Genomic DNA, 17,355 nt, shown 5'->3' with positions numbered 1-17,355 from the left:
AGAACATAATCAGAACAAGTACTATGGCACCAGGATACTAGTCTATACCTAGCAAGTGATTTTTTGTGTGCACACACTTCACTTCTACACCAGTTATTATACCAGCACACTTCAAAGGGCAAAAAAGCAGACTTAGAGAAATGTAAGCACACCCTTGTGAAAGGGGTTCTACAGCTTTTTTTGGTCTCCGTAGCTGAAAGTGCTACTGTCATACTGTAGCTTTATTCTAAGGTTACTGCACCCATGCTCATACTTTCACCCACATTTGTACAACAGTAAAACTCGCACCAATCACTAGGATCATTATACCCGTAAAGTATAGATGATCCTTAAATAATCCTCAATAAGATTCTTGAAGGTTTTCTTAAAAGTCTGAATTTATTTGCACTGAAATCAATAGCAAAGTTCTCGCTGAACTCAGTGTGACAGTGATTAGACCTAATGGGGTCTCACAGGTAACAGCGTAGCTCCTTTCTGGATGGGAGGTGGGGGAATCGCACATATGGTCATTTGCCCCTGTCACTTTTGGAGGTGTGGCAGGAGAAGTACCTGGGCAAGTGACAGAATCTATTTTGCAGACAGTGAATAATACGTCTGATACTTTGCAAAGGGTATTTCCCTGCAGCTCACCTTATACCAAACTTGGAGTGCTCGTGCTAAGATAGTGCACCTGCCTTCCCACTCCCTCTATGCTTGGCTAGAGCTGCCCTGAAAGCAGACTGCTTGGCCATAACAGTAGTTTGGTGCAGCACCAGCAGAAACACTTGCGCTTGTGAAGATACAATTTTCTGGAAGTTCCCAAGTATAAAATCGTTTCAAGAAAAAGACTGGCCTGTCACCTAAATATGGACTGTCGGTGGGATTATTTCACCAAATTGATCCATCTGACTAACTCTCCAAAGCAAAGGGAAAAAAAGTGAGCTTTAACTGCAGTGATGGGACCAAACACCCTCCCCAAAACTTAAAAAAAAAAAAAAAAAAAAAAAAAAAAAAAAGGCAAAAAGGAGTGAGGGTGTCTCATTCTTCTAACCAAATGTTATTGATGTAGTTACAGCAATATTTTAAACACACAATGTTCCTAGCTGGTTTTGCCACAATCACCATGACTAACGCAGCCAAATTCTGTTCAGCAGCCTCAGTGGAATTGCACAAACTCACACCAACTCTGAATTCAGACCAAAGTGAATTTTATATCCAGATTTTTTAGCCTGACCAGTAGCCTATTTCAATGTAACCTAGCAGGAAAACACCGCTAAGCACATGCTGAGTAACATGCTTCTCTGAGACATCTCAGACAGAACACTCTCAAAGACACCAATTCTCCTGAGAAAATCTTGGCTCAAATACTTATTTTCTGGAAAGGAAGAAAGGCTCAACATTTCACATGTCTAAGGTGGGGGGGGGGGGGGGGGGGTGTTGTGAAAAAAAAAAAAAGCAAGTTAGAGCAAGAATAGGTCAATCCTACAAAAATGAAATAGCTACAAAATCAGCCGCATTAGTAAGGCATTCTGTTTAAACACTTATGCTAAACAAGAGCTAATTGTTTTTGGGCAGGTTCATAAAACATGAATGCTTCAGCAATAAACAGCTTCCATCAGAAAACTTGCCTAAATATGCAACTACTTTATTTTCTTACTGATCTTGTACCAAATATATGTGAAAATGAAAATGATGACCCTTTCAGGATGAGTGATTCACCTTTGGCTTGTTCTCTTAAGAAAAGGAGTAGGTAATACTCAGTAATTTTCCCATTTCAATTTTCAAGGAAAGTTTTCTTTTTTTTTTTTTTTAAAAAATGACTTTTAAACATTTGTGACCTACAACGGCATTTTGACCTTTGCTTCGATTTTCTTCCAATTTCTACTTAGCTTTCTAATCTTATCTTTTTATATTTAGTTATACAAGACCACAATAACTGTTGAAACTTTGAGTACCCTTTACATTGATACGAAAGAATACCGAAAAACAGGAAAAAGAGGGTCGCAAAACCTATGTTTATGCTAGGGAGAGGCGGCCATAAAAACACTTCTTGAAGTGTGTAACTCCTCCTTCAGGGGGCAGGGGCAAAATTGCAGTATATGAGTAGTTTGTATAACTGTGGCACCAGGCCTCAGGCACGCTCTACATTTCTGAGCACAACCCTTCTACTACCAGAGGTCTAACTCTGCATTCCTTAATGGTCACAGATACTACCACAGAGTTCTCCTGCTGCAGAAAAACTGCGTGGAGCTGCAGAGTCAATACGTGTTATCAAGCTCTTTGGCTCTGCCCAGATGCTATTAATATTTCGGTAGGGTGGGGGTTAGAATTCTTTACCTATGTTAGCCCACTGAGTTGCTATGACACATTTACCTTTCCCCCCCACCCCTCCTCATTCTTTCTTCATCTAATACATTAGTAATACATTCAGCATCCAGTAACCCACTTTGTTTCTGGACACCAGTGGTGCTAGATTCATTCCTGAAGTTAGGAAGTTCCCCCCTCAACCACTACAGTCACAATCACATCACACAGTTCAGAAGAAAGCTTGCAACAGCAATTTTAAAAGAATCCCTTCAATGTTTTTTAATGTTAAGTACTTAACATGTGCAAACAGACAGGTATCTGTTCATCTGTGTCTGCTAGAAGCTACAGAGGGGTCTAGCTCCCCCCCAAAAAAGGTTAATAGGGCCACAGTGTCACCTAGTGATCTCCTCTACGTTCCTTAACAGAGGAAGATATTGCCCAAGGCATCTGTTATTACAAACAGAAACTCTGGATAATGGATACTGAAGTAATCTGAGAAAATATATTCAGCTTAACAGAAACAGATACAATTACAAATGAATCCTTTCTGAACACAGAAATCAGATCCAAATTCCAATCAAATGCTATTGATACTAAATGTATTTTAATAAAAAAATACCCAGTTGTAGTTTACCTTTAAATTATGACAAACCAATACTAAATTCTACTGTAGTATCATATAACAATTTATATTAAATTAAAATAGATGGTAAATGATTGATGTCTAAACTGTAAACAAAGTTCAAATACTGGACAGGTGAGTTTTCAAAGGACCAAGAACAAGTATTTAGAACCTCAAAGTAGCACCTTCCACTGCATTTGCAGAGAAAAGGTCTTTGCTCCGTAAGTCACTTAATAGAGTTTGGTGTAAAGCTGAGAAATTAACCGGGAACTGAAAAAGCAAAATCAGTTGTTTTCCTCCTCATCTGAGAAAGCAAAGCAGCTTGAGTTCTACTAGTTGTGTTCAGATACAGCAGAATCGGTTACCTCAGTAGGGATAACAATGTACTTGTATTTTAAGTGCAAACTCTATTTGCATTAACTTGTGTGTACATGTGTGTTCGTGCATGAGTGTGGCTTTATTCAATAGGACATTTTTAAAGGCCACAATTAAAAAACGTAATTTTTCATGTCCTAAATCAAAACTTTCTTAACAGTTGCAATCTAAATAAACGCAAGTAAGCCATATAATCACTTAGAAAGTGTGCAGGCATACAGTGCACCCTCTGAATTAACAGAAAAAGTAGCACCAAGTTTAGCGTAAAGGCTATATTTAGCAACATATTTTAACGGTCGTCTACCAATAGAGATTGCTTCTGAGAAAACAAATACAAAAATACCAAAGCAAAATGAGATTAAAAGCACCAATTTAAACCAAGTGTTTATTGACAAAAAAATCATTATTTAAATCAGTTCCATAGGTGTAGCTGGAACGTCAAGGCAGCAGACATGTAAGCCTATGTACAGAGGGGCTCACAGGGCCAGGAATATGAGGTGTAAAAACCCTGCTTTCACTGTGCCTGCCCCCACTCTCTTTCAGCCTTGCTCCATCTCTGCAAAGCCTGTTAGCACTCCACAAAACACCATCCCCCACTCAAAGATTTCTTTTTTTTTTTTTCTCCAGGATCCTTGAATAAGGCAACACATACTGTCCTCACTGGAAGACCTGAGCTGTGCCCTTCTCTCCTGCAACCGATTGCATGGGGATGTCTGTGATGACTGCCTCATCTCCCGTCTCCATCAGTGAAGAATAACAGTAAACTTCAAATGCAGCCCTGTGGGTCCATCCAGGAAAGCAAGACTGCACGCAGAAACTAGATCACCCAAGGCACAGAAACCAGCAGGACAATTCTTCGACAAAAGACAGCATCTGGACAGTTTTATCAGGTGCTTCCCTCCCTGCACTCCAGCATCCTTTTGCTCACTTTGGCCCCATCACCACAGTGAAAACAGAAAGCTCGACAGGGACAACCTCGAGAGTCCACTTCACTATATAAATAAATAATCCATTTCCTCTAGACATGTCTCTCAGAAGGGCAGGATCTTCCTTTGCCAATTAAAAACCAGGAAGACTTTGAGGCACGCAGGCTCAAAGCTTTATTTGGAGCTACCACCTGAACAACAGGCCAGCCCTGAGTAACAGCAAACTGAACGGAGATTTCAAAACCTGCAACTGAGCATCCACATCCCTTCAACAGCTTCCTCCAAAGGAAACTGACGGTCCGAATTGTGGTGAAGGCCCTCACGATGTAAGTTTTTTGCCTGGGTCACTTTTAACCATGGACTTTATTTATCTTCTGCTGCCTTGGTGCACAATGCTGAGGTGAGACAGACGAGCACAATTAAGTATTCTCCTTGCAAGAGAAACACTTCAAAGATAATTTTCCCCTCACATACGCACAGGAAATTCTCTCTCATATTAATGGGAAATGGACACATTCAACCAATCATCACACTTAGCTATCCATAATTTACTTCCCTTATTTAAGGTTTTCCATATTAAGAAATAAAGTTAAAAACTTCCTCCCCTTGCTCTAGTTCTGACACTTGTGCTCTTTATTTAGTCCAACAGTTTTAAAAGAATGGCACTGAAACTTCTGCCTATTCTTTCGGCACTGGAACCCATTTTTAATCAATAGAACAGAGGAAGTAAATTGTGACTAATCACTTGCATTAATATATTTGCTAGTAGTTTTGTCACTCTTCATTTCGCAGACACCGAATTTCCCCCTATGAACACCTCTGTTTCTCCAAAAGCTGCTGGAAATTAATGATGCTATTTTTATTTTCTTATTAATTTGTATGCCATAGCTCTAATCAGTGCTGGATCGTGCTGCAATTTTGCATACTTGTTTCAAATATATTATGAGCACTTGATGACTGATGTTTAACACAATGTATGAAAGAGTATCTCAAACAAATTAAAGGGAAGAAATACAAATAAAGGCACTTTACTTAAATAAAAAAAAATTACAGACATATTCAAACAAGCGATAAACCCTGAAACTCAAGTTTGTGGCACAGAGCACTCACTGATCAGAACTGAGCTAGGTAGAAAGTCCGCACTATTCAATGTGAAATCTGGGTACAAAGAAACCTTTTGCAAGAAGAAAGAACATCTGAAGCCAGACTCACCAATGAAGTGGAGGTGACAATGCCACTTCTTTCCAAATCTATTATCTCCAAGCACCGATTCACAGCCCATCAGAATGCTGTCTTTGGCTAGCCATATAACCAACTTGGGAAGCAAACATACTTGAACAAAATGACACACACCCCAAAAAAGGTATCATCTACCAAATGGCATTCTCACACTTGCTCTTCCACCTTCTTCTCATTTATGGGAACTCCACATATTTCAGTGATGTTTCCCTATTCCCAGCCCTTCCTGCACTGCTCATCATCAGGTCAAGGACTGCCTATAAGCTTGCACACTTATCACTGAGTACAACTGAGCATGACCCTGACAGGACTATCTGTGCATCAATAATTAAGAATAATGTGAAATCTGCAGCTTTCCGAGGAATTACAGGCCACCAGCAACTTCAGGCAACAGATCTGCGAAGGAGTGCTCATTGCTGATGCAGCTCTGGTTCTGGCTTTTTGTTCAGGAATCCAATTGCACGCTTGTAGCTGCAGGATTGAGCTCTTCCGTAGTTAGGACAAGATACATTGATGTTCATGTCCTTCACCCCGTAAGGAAAAAAAATTTAAAAAAAAAAAACAGCATGACATTGCTAACTCTAGGTCACTGTAGGCATGATGTGGCTGAAAGACCACTTGTGGAAAGCAAATCAAAATATGGCCAGCCACAAAAATGCCTTTTTCATCAACCTGGCAAGAACAGAGCAACTCCCTCCCAACTTTCACAGATTTTAATGCAGAACAACACAACGTTTCAAATCCACTGACTTTCATGGAGTTACTTCACAGTGAAGAGGCTGAAATAAGATAAGAAATCAAGTTCTCCCTCACTCCTTCCATTCTCTCCCCAGGTTTTCTTTATCCAGCTTCATCTCCAAATCTCTCCTGATGTCTCTCTCTTAAATATTGCTTTGACAACCACAAAATAACACATTCTCTCACATATACAAACAAAACCTTTGGATCATTTGCTTCATAAAAGAACACACAGACCAAAAAGCGAACACTTACTATTCTACCGCAAGAGATCTAATCCTAACTATTATTGTGTGACATGCCTTACCCACTGCCATTGCTGGATAACACTTGATTGTGGAGGACATGGATACAAATAAAATTATTTAAAAAAAAAACCAAACCAAAAAGAAAAAGACAGAACTCCTGACAAGGCACATGTTTAAAAATTTTTACATAGCTGGTAATAAAAAAAATACTGGGGAAAAAACTGGAAGGTATACATTGAAAGCCATCAACCCAACAGTAGTTAAGTATTGCATAGCACACTCAGCAGTATGGTGTAGTCACCAACTACACAACCAGAGGCCCCGGACCAGGTTTAAGCTTTCCTCACTTGAATCCTGCCACAGGCCAGTACAGCTCTCATCAACAGTACCAAGGAGCAGGACTTTAACATGGGCGCTTGGCCCTGCCATGGAGAACACTGGATTTCAGAAGAGCAGGACGAAGCCCCTCCTGAGAGCGTGGATGGCCAAAATCTTCCTTGCTACACCTGCGTAAGAAAAGAGTAACCCCACAGTCGGGCACAGAGTTAGTGTGGATTCACAATGACTCAAAGCAGACTCCACAACAATTTGCTACATATGTACTGCCTCTCAGAAAGAAAAAATAATAAAAAAATTGAAAAAAAAACCCACAAAAAAAAAAAAAAAAAAAAAACCACCAAACAGGCAGAGGGAAGACATACCTTCCTACTTCCCCTTGGCAAGGGAAGGTGTAGACAGGACACAAGACAGGACTTAAACTTCTTGTCAAGAGTGCTACCACTTGAATTAAGTTCCATAAATCCCATGTTGTACAAGTCCACTGAATTATTTTTATCTTTGCTGAATGAGGCTCTCTGTGACAATAAGGGTCAGTAAAATGCTGTTTCTTATTTTCAGTGATGGCTACATCTTAGAAATCTCTTATATTGAAACATGCACATGGAAGATTTCTGACAATAAAAATTCCATGCTTCCTAAACAACTGATTTTCTTAGTGTAGTCTCACAAAATCCTGTTAACTTTCCTTCCCCTCACTAAAAAATGAAATTTTGTTGTACTAGCTTTCTTTGTACTCGGATATGCCTGAAGCTAGTTTATTTTCACATGCTGAATTGTCCATGCTCATAAGGACTTGCTATTACATTATGCATTTGTGTGCTATAAAGAAAAAGGCACAAATACTGGAAAGTGTCAAAACCATGCTTTTCCTCTTTGTTGATTCATCTTTTATATAATCAATTATAAATATTAAAAATAATGAAATGCTATCATTGTGAGAATACCACAATCAGGTGTTCGCTCAGGCATTATTTACTCCTCAAATACAACTCCGATTTTAAAATCAAAGCCAACTTATTCTCAGTAACAGAACATTAGCAATCAGCAAATCTGAGAACCTTACAGGATGAAGTATGTTTAATGGGTTTAGAAGTAAAAGTTCAAATTAGTAAGTTACTGTATTTATCACAATACTGCCAGAGTGCTAAAGTAGCTGCCTCTGACAAATCCATGTTTCATAAGAAAATTGTGATTTCACATTAGACCATGAATATGAAAAATAATTTAACTGTAAAGGAATATATCACATGAATGCATATTTTAAAAAAACTTTGTTATGAAAACCCATATCTTACTTCATAAAGTTAATACAAAGAAGTTAATATTAAATAAATTACACAGCATCTTAAATACCATGTTTAGTGGCAAAAACTCTTAAGTAAGCTCTCCTCCTACTTTAGACACTCCTGTCAATAAATATGTTGAACTGAAAGTCAGTAACTTCACACTATTCTGAAGGGGTTTTCTTTTTAAAGTAGCATTATGAATGAAAGTTGAGTATTAGCAAAAGATGCCCAACTGGCACAGAATTCAGTGAGACTACTCACATGTCAAGAAAGGCATTTACCAGGAAGGCTTCAGAGCAGTAGCATACACCAAGGGAAAGGACACAAAACTAAGGAGTCAGATGTGGATTTTATTCCATTCCCTGCTAATGCTAACCAGCTCAGTGACTGCAGGCAAGGCTATACTTACTCCTTCACTGCTTTGTATCTCAGATGCCCAAAACCATAGGCATAAAAATGATTATTCCTTGTTTTAAGGTGTGTGATTACAGTACAGCTTGTGTACTTCACCAGACAGGACATAAGCACATGAATAAAGCAATGCCTACAACTGCCAATTATTAATAATATCATTGAGATAATAACTTGTCAGGTTTGGTGAGGTTTTTTTTCTTCTTTCCAAGCAATGCAATCTAACAGCAGCTCATCAAGCCCTTCTTAAAGCTAGAGTAATCCTTACGCTGGTTCAGGTCTTACCCCTTCTGAAACTGTAAAGAAGGGTAAGAGCTGTAGGAGTCTTTTACGAAATTCACATGACCACTAGTACCAGGCTCACCAGGTGGCTGTCAGACAGAAACACTGTATCATTACTGATCTTAAAAAGAATAAATAAATAAAGTAATAAAAAGGAAGTAAATCCTAATATGACATAAAACTTCTGACAAAAAAGCTTCTGACAATGCTATCCCAGGAAAGAGGGGAAACATGGTAGAAAGAACAGAAAGAAAATTAAGAGTCAGAAGTCAGAAAATGGACTTTTTCTTCTTAAGAATATTTTGAAATACATACAACTATTATTTCAATCCAGCTTTACAGACTCCTAAGTTATAAAAAAAAAATAAATTATTAAGGCTACAGTAAGGTAAAACAGCATCCATACTGCTTTAAACAAACTTAATTCACTCAGGAAAACCGTTCCAATATATGGGTTCCATATGATTTAACAATACAGGGAAGTGTCGTTAGTCTCCATTTGCAGGTGGCAAAGGGACACGTGGCTGTGCTTCCAAGAGTAGTCCACCAGTGGCCCACGGCAGTGCCGCTGACTCCACCAGCAACTGCAGCTGGCCACCCCTGTGGCAGGGCACAGGCAGTCCAACCTGGGTCCAAAATTTGGAAAGCGGCCTCTGGTTTTGACTACATCACTTGCCAGAACTCACACAGACAGCCTGAGACATGCTCAGAAATTAAAACCAGAGTTTCAGTTCAGTTCCAACTTTAATTTATAGTACCTTCCTCCACCAAGGAGCCACCTTCAGACAAAGAGGGAGGCCTGAACACTACACGTGCCATGTACCATCAGAAGAGAGGCAGTGTTTCACCTCCCAGGTACCTGCGATTTCACTACAGGTGCCTTTACAGCCTTCACAGGACAGCAGAGCCTTGCACACCACGGGTCTCGTTTACCTCCCCTGCACCTTCCCCACTGCTGCACACAGTGAAAGAGTAACTCTCCCCAGCTCGCTTGGTCAAAATTTCCTTTCTTCGTACCATTCGGCTACCAGCTCTACGCCAGAAGACTGCCATGCCTAATGCCACAGTGACTGAGCTTCAGAGATGTTGCACATCCTCAGCCCACAGACCATGAGCGGCAGCAACCTGGAATAACTTTAAGCTCTGAACGGGAGCAATCATATCAGTGAATTTAACAAGACTTGTCATCTGCTTAAAGATATTCACATGCTTACAGGATCGCAAGCTACAGAACCACTAATTTACGAACAAAGTGTATTAAGATCATTCTGCATGAAAAGGAAAAATGTTAGCTATAAAATAACTGCAACGATTATCTCTGATATTTTATGTGGAAAACTGACATTTAATATCTTTAATTATTCACATGACAGCTATGAAAGAGAAAGGTTTCCTTCCTTGAACGGGAAAATAAATGTGGACAAATTCCTCTCACCATCACTCCTATACTCCTTTCCTAAATAAGCCTCCTGTTGAAACCACTGGAAGTTTTGCAGGTGACAGGTTTACAGCAAGCAGCCCCCAAAAAACCTCAAAGGCATCAAGGGCAAGCTTCTTAAATATTTTGAGTTTATCTCAACACAGAAACCAGTTACGTTTCGGCTAAACTAGGTGTCTGCTTGAAATGGTTTCTCAGCTTGCTGTGCCAAGAGGGACAGTAGTATGCAAAAACACTTTTGAGACCATGGGCCAATTTTTAAAGCATTCACAAGGCCCCTTGCTAAGCGGCTCACCCCCTCTTAGCTTGTGATGTACTTGCCACTGCACTCAGCAGTTGTTAACCAGGACCACAACCCAGGTGTCTCTCCTGTACGTCAAGATTGAATTACTAAACTCCATTCACAAATGGTTACTTTGCTGAGAACTGTATAATAAAAGAAATCTTCACTTTTACCAAAATAAAAGCTCCCTGAAGTAATGGAAGTTTCTAGTCATGGACAAATCTAAAGAAGTCTTTATTCTGCCCTTAACTAGGCACATTATTTTTATTATCCTTTTTTTTAGGCTACGAGGAAATGTATTTCTCTGCTTCCTCTAAAGCTTCTGTTACGCCCTTTTCTTCAAAAAGATACTCTACCCTTCTTTTCTTCGCAATTTGTTCACCACAGCTCAACATGAGGTAAGACCTACATTTAGCACTATGCATAAAATCGAGGTCCACTCCTCTTAAAGAGTTGTGGGGAAGATTATGAACACCACATCATTTCTAGGACCAAACTTCCATGCATTCAAAAGACTTCCTCACATAAAACTAAGACCAGGTAACTGAAGATACTACCTGAAGTGAAGTCCACAAGCTATTCTTGTTCAGTACCCTTTCCTATTACCCCAAATAAAGAAAAAGTCCTTGGCACTTAACAGCACTCTAATCTGACTCTTACCTGAAAACACAGAAAATAAGTTCAAAAATCAATGCATTTGTATTCAGCTCTGAACAACAATTTGAAGCCTGTCAGTTTTTGAATCTCCCAATTTTTACTTTGTAAAAATCATTGTACTAATTATTCTACAAAGAATACGATCCTTGTCAGTAATGCTATAAAACTGAAAGCAATGTTCTTTACGCAACTAGTCTGTCATAAAGAATTTCAGTGATTTCATTTGGTGTTTATGCTCTCAGATCTACACATACCAACCTCACTGTCCAAAAAATCCAAAAAACTGAAATTTGGGTGTAATTCTATAGGAGAACAGGCAGAATCCTCCCTTTGAACCATCTCCCCACTGTGGTTATCCCAGTCTTAAGACTAGTTTTGTGGTCATATCACCACACCGGGACAGCGGCTCCCAACAGCCCCCTTCAAGCCAGCATGTTTGGGACCACCATTTATTCGATGTCTGCTACACACTGCCTGGAAAAGGTCAAGAGTATGTTATTAATCATTCGCATTTATGAGTACTAAGTCTATTTCAAATACATGTCTTGTCTTGTTTTTAATTATGTACAAAATGGTACCATAAAAAAAAAAAATTACCTCCCACTTCCCCATTTTGGGCCAAATGCGGTTCAGTTCCACTATGGGTGATTGTATGAGAAACACTCCCCAGTGCCACTCATTTTATGCCATCTATGAATGTGACACCACCCCCCCCCCCCAAATTTAGAACCTCTTCTCTAAACTACCACTTCTACTTCAGCTTAAAAGACATCAAACTACCCCAAAGGTGTCAAAACTTTTCCCAGCGTATAGATTAAAACAAAAAAAGAAAAAAGGTTGTATACATAAAAGCTCAGGAATACCAGTAAATTAGTTACTAAGATTCATCTTTCAAATTGATAGGTACCTGCATTAATCAAAGCCAAAAGAAAAAACAGTAACACAGAAAGAGCATGGATGGAATTCTAAATAGCTCTCAGTTTGTGTTAAAACTGAACCAACTCCTGTTGCAGTAGCATCACAGTTCTGCTAAACTTCTGATTCTTGACCTCCAGAGATTTCTAATTATCTATTCTGTTTATATTTTCATATTTTTCCTACCACTGAATTTTAAAAGGACTTTACATTTTCATTGGTTTTGACCTGTGTGTTGCACTTGGCATATTCTAATGTTACTTTGTTTTAAAACTTTTGCCCTAAGTCAACCAGCAAACTATATTTACAAAACAAGGTTTAAAAAAAAAAAAAAAACACCAAGAAAAAAGAAAAGTTAAGAGAGATATGAATATGCACAGCCTTTAAATTCTCAGGTTATTCAGACCCACCCCTACGTACAAACTTTGTAATCTAGCAGCTGCTATGAGCACCCAGAGAAGACATGTTTTCTGAGGCGCTAAAACCTGAACAAGCATCTTCCATGTAAAAAGTGGCAGCACAAGGACCTCTGTCTTATCAACAAGAACTGGGTTCTTTTTCTGTGTGTACAGTTTACATACTTACCCAGGAAGGCAAATGGAAATTACAGACAGACGAAGATGAAGCTGTCTCAAAGCCTTTGTCATGTGATAGTGACCTATAAAGTATCAAATAAAGTCACATCATCAGCACACCATGATTTTACAATATTGCAACTCACCACAACGCCAACAAGAGGAGAGATCCCAAAACTTGAAACTTGCTTCCTCCTCACCCCCACCCCAGATAAGTTGTCACTAAAACATGATGACAGTCGCAGGAAACCGTAAGGAGCAAACAAAAGATGCACCGTGTATTTAAAGGGCATTAGGACTGGGCAAATGGAGCAAATCATTTCAGTGTGCATCGGCTGGGTGGGTTATTTTTCCTCTGTGTCTCTCGTACACAGGGATGCATGTTTATGCGCGCACACAGACACATACACGTACACACAGGGATCCATCACATAATTATTTACATGCACACACCGAGAAACCCGCACACCTTATCAAAATTAAAAGCAGAAAGTTGACCACCATCTGCAATATACATAACAATAACCCCCGGGAACTTACACAAGTGAGCGATCAATCCCCGCGCGTGGATAAGCCAAACAACGCAAAATTAACAACAAGCAATAAGCCGCCAGGCTGCAGGTACGAGATCCACCCGGGGAGACAGACAGACAGACAGAGGGACGGAAGGCTGCAACGCTGTAACACAGTTTCAGGTAATGCCCGTTCGTTCCCCCCTCCCCGGCAGAGCCCAGCCCGGAGTCCTGCGACCGCCCAGCCGGCCCTTCCGCCACCGCAGCCCGCGGGGAGAGCGGCGAGACCCCCGGCCGCCGCCGCGGCGGATGGGGAAGGGGCGGAGGGGGGGGAGGGAGAAACGGCGTTCGCAGCCGCCGCCTGCCGCCCACCCCCGCCCGTGCAAAGTGTAGGGCCACCGGAATCCGGGCTCCGGGGTGGGGTGGAAAGAAAAGGTATTAAATATGGAGAAAGACCGCCGTGACCCAGGGTTTTCCCGTCTCCCCCGCGCCCCCCCCCCCCCCCCCGCCCCCCGGTCACCATCAAGTTTGCATCTTAGTTACAAAATGTCGATCTTGAAGGCTGACAAGACACAGGGAAAGGGGGGGGGAGAAAGAGAGAGAGAGTATAAGTGAGTGTGTGTGTGTGTGTGTGTGAGAGAGAGAGAGAGAGAAGAGAGAGTCCATCTTGCTTTGAGGGGGGAGGAGAGGAGCAATAATGCAGCGCATAAATCTCACCCTCCCGGGGGAAAAGTCTGCACAACACCTTTGGGGGCGGGCGGGCGAGCAGGGAAGGGGCGGCGGGGCGGGGAGGGGGTGCGGGGGGCTCCCCGGCCCTCCCAGCTGCCCTCCCCGGCGGGATCTGGCGAGGCAGGCTGGCAGCAAACACCTCCCTGCTGCTCCCCTCCTCCTCCCCGCGGGCCCGGGCGATGATCCCGCTGCTGCCGCCGCCGCTGCCACCGGGGAGGAGGTGCCGCGGCCGGGAGAACCACATGGAGACCGGCACCCCGTCCCTGCCCCGGCGGCCGGGCTGGGGCCCCTCCGCCGCCCCGCCGGGCTGCGGGACTTGGACGTGTCACCGGCAGGACGGGCAATGGTTTCGGCGCCCCAGGCCTGAGTGACCACCGACCGCCAGCCTGGCGGCGCCCCGGCCTCCCCGCACCACACTCACCTCCAGGAAAACAAGAAAAAAAAAAAAGAAACTTTTAACCGCGGGCCTCCCCCGGGAAAAAAAAAAAAAAAAAAAAAAAAGTGGCGAATCCGCCCCGCACACGGTTAAAGCCCCGCGGCCCCCCGGCTCGGCTGGCGGCGAGCGGGGGAGACCCGGGCACGGTCCTTCCCCGCCCCGGCGGGGAGAGAGGGAGGAGGCAGGCAGGCAGGGAGGGGGCGGGCAGCCGCCTGCCGGTGCCTCTCGCCCCGCCGCCGTACATGTCGCCTCGGCGGCTCTCGCATCGCTTCGTTTTACCTTCCTCATTCAGCGGCGGCGGCGGCGGCGGGCTGCCACCGGTATTTCTAACGCAAACCTGCTGCCGTGCGGCGCCCCGGGATTAACGCGATTGCCTCCCTTCCCCTGCCTTCCTTCCCCATCCTCCTCCTCCTCCTCGCAAACCTACACTGGATCGGCTCTCCTCACAGCCATGCAAGTTTCATACATTGCAAATAAACCCGAGAGGAGGAAGAGCGAAGCGACTGGCGGGGGGAGGGAGAGGAGGAGGAGGGCTGCTTTCTGTAATTTACCAGCGACCCGATCTCGCAGCAGCAAATAACAGCCGAGCACCCATCCGGCTCCCAGCGGCGGAGAGAGACCCCCCCGAGGCGGCCGCCCCCTCCCCGGGGCGGCCCCCGCCAAGTTTTCTGTCATCGCGACCACCCAATGTCACAACTTACCTTCAGAAATAGGACTTCGCGCGGCCGAGGCCTGCCGCCGCCTCTCCCCCCCCCCCCCTCACCCCGGCCCCCGCCCGCCTCCCTCCCTCCCTTTCTCCCTCTCCACCTTAAACTTATTGACACAACATAATCCCACATCCACGCGAAAAACCCTGGCAGGGCCGCCCGCCCCCGCGCCTCCCCCCCCCCCCCCGCGGCTGCCCACCGGGGCCGCCGCCGCCCCGGGTGCATCGCCGATGACTACCGGAAAACGCACAGCCCAACTCTCCGGCCGAGCCCGGCCGCTGTTGTTGTCGGGGTCGCCGCCGGGGTTTTTCCTCCCGCTTCCCCCGCCCGGTGCAGCCGCCGGATCGGGCCCCTCGCCCTCCATGGTTTTATATACACCTCCCTTCTCCCGGCGGCGGCGCGGAGCCCCCCCAGGCCGGCGGCAGCCCATACCGATCCGCGCACTCTTCCCCCCGCGCCTCGCCTCGCCGCCCCTCGGGATGAAGTTTCGTTTCTGCCTGCCGCGATTTCCCTGTCAAGTCGCCCCCCCGGAGGCACACACCGAGCGGTGGCCGATGGCTATCCCTCCTCCTCCTCGCCCTCCTTCCCCTTCCTCCCTCCGCCGCGGCCGCCGCTGCTCTTGCCTCTCTCTCTCTGTGGCGGCGAGAGGTGCCTGGTTTCAAACGCAGCCTGGCACTGGCTGGCCTACCCCCGCCGCCTTCTTCTTCGTTTTTTTTTTTTTTTATTATTATTATTTTTTTAAATGCACTGCGCTGTATTGCGATTCACCTCCACCCTCCCTCCAGTAAAACACACCCGGTCACCCCTGCCCTCCCGGCCGGGCAGCGGGCTAGCGGCACCAACCCACCCAGCTCTCCCCTGCCCAAACTTTCAAATGAAGGCAGGGCTGCCGAGAGGGAGGAAAAGTGACGAGGAGCCGCGGCAACCGCCGCGCAGGGCAGGGGAAGCTCCGCGTCTCCCTTCCCGGCCGCCGCCGCCGACGGGGCCCGGAGGGAGCTGCCCCGCTGCTGAGGGGAAAGTGTGGGGCGAGGGCACCCCCTCTCCCCTGCCCGCCGCTGCCCGTCTCCGCCCGACTCCCTGCCGCCCGCTGAGGGGCAGCGGGCGGCGCGCACTCACCTCGGCGGGGCCGGCAGGCGGGCGGGCAGCGCGCCGCTGGGCCGGAGCGAGGCGCGGCGCGGCGCGGAGCCCCTCCGCCTCGGCGCCCGCGGAACGCGGCTCCACACAGAGCCATGCAACCCCGGGCAGCGCCACAACACTCCCCGCGATATAAGGCGGCCCGCCATTGGCCGGCACGCTGAGGGACGGGCTCGCCAGCCACTCAGCGGCGTCGTTACACCCGCGGCCCGCCAGGGAGCCTCTGGCGTACACACTCCCCGCACACACTCACACAAAGATCGTCGCGCTGCTCCTCGCAGGGTTGGAGGGGCCGGCGGAGCGGGGCAGGTAGCGGGGGGCTGCCGGCGCCGAGGGGAGCCGCGGAGCCGTGCTGGCCACAGTACCGGCAGCCGCTGTCCATTGGCCGCCCGGGCAGGGCTGCGAGAGTAAACTACGCCTGCCCCGGGCAGCGCCGCGGGGTAACGGCGGCGGCGGGGTGCGGGTGGCGGGCCCGGCCCGGCCCGGCCCCGCTCGGCCCCGGCCGACCCCCCGCGCTGCTCCCCGCTAACTTACTCTGCTGAGTTGGGCGGGTTTCATTCAGAGGCCGAAACGCGGCGAGCGGAGAAGTTGAGGGAGGCAGCAGCGCATCCGCACAGCCCTGGGTCGGGGAGTAAACACGGGAAGCCAAGCCCCGGGGCGAGGTTGGGGGGGGAGCCAGGCTGACGGGCCGAGGCCGGCGGTCGCCCCCTGACCCTGGCCCAGAGGGTTTAGGGCAGCGGCGCCGCAGGGGGATGCGGCTGAGCCGCGGTGGTGCCCGCCGCCCTGGTAATCCTCGCCTAAACGTGGCCGAGAGGCCCTGGGCGGCCCAGCATCGACAGCGCGGCCGTCTTCACATCGGCTTTCCACAGGGAGTGCGGGCACACTCGCTTGGCACAAGTAGCAAAGTGTAACGCTGGCGTCCGTGCCAGGCTCCGGTGACCTGCCCGGTTCTCTGCCCCGCACCTCACATAGGTTACCAGCCACAGGGATGTGAAGTTTATGTGGGAATTTGTGTGACTCGCAGGCTGATGGGGACAAAGCGACAGCATGAGGCCAGCAGCTTTTGGGTGACTGCGTGGCGATTGTGCTGACGGGTGTCAGAAAAGCCCCGCAGAGATGTAGTCTAACTTTTTTTGGAAAAGCTTCTTTCTCCTGCGGAAATTAAACACAACATGGAAGCATACTGTGTACACTGACCCAGTGTATTAATGTTTGCA

General features: G+C 46.1%; 1 protein-coding gene across 1 annotated transcript in view; it reads right to left on the bottom strand.

The window, feature by feature from the left end:
• Window positions 1-16,241, bottom strand: part of BBX (BBX high mobility group box domain containing) — a 141,998-nt gene extending 125,757 nt beyond the window's left edge. Inside the window, exons 1-2 of the mRNA XM_074159944.1 lie at window positions 16,121-16,241; window positions 12,631-12,703 (exon numbers count right to left, since the gene is read on the bottom strand). The gene's annotated coding sequence lies outside the window, so the exon portion shown is untranslated. The remainder of the gene's footprint in view (window positions 1-12,630; window positions 12,704-16,120) is intronic.
• Between the last annotated feature and the right edge of the window lie 1,114 nt (window positions 16,242-17,355).

This window comes from Numenius arquata, chromosome 1 (genome assembly GCF_964106895.1).
Source record: "Numenius arquata chromosome 1, bNumArq3.hap1.1, whole genome shotgun sequence".
Lineage (NCBI taxonomy): Eukaryota > Metazoa > Chordata > Aves > Charadriiformes > Scolopacidae > Numenius > Numenius arquata.
This window is presented reverse-complemented; position numbering and strand designations above follow the sequence as displayed.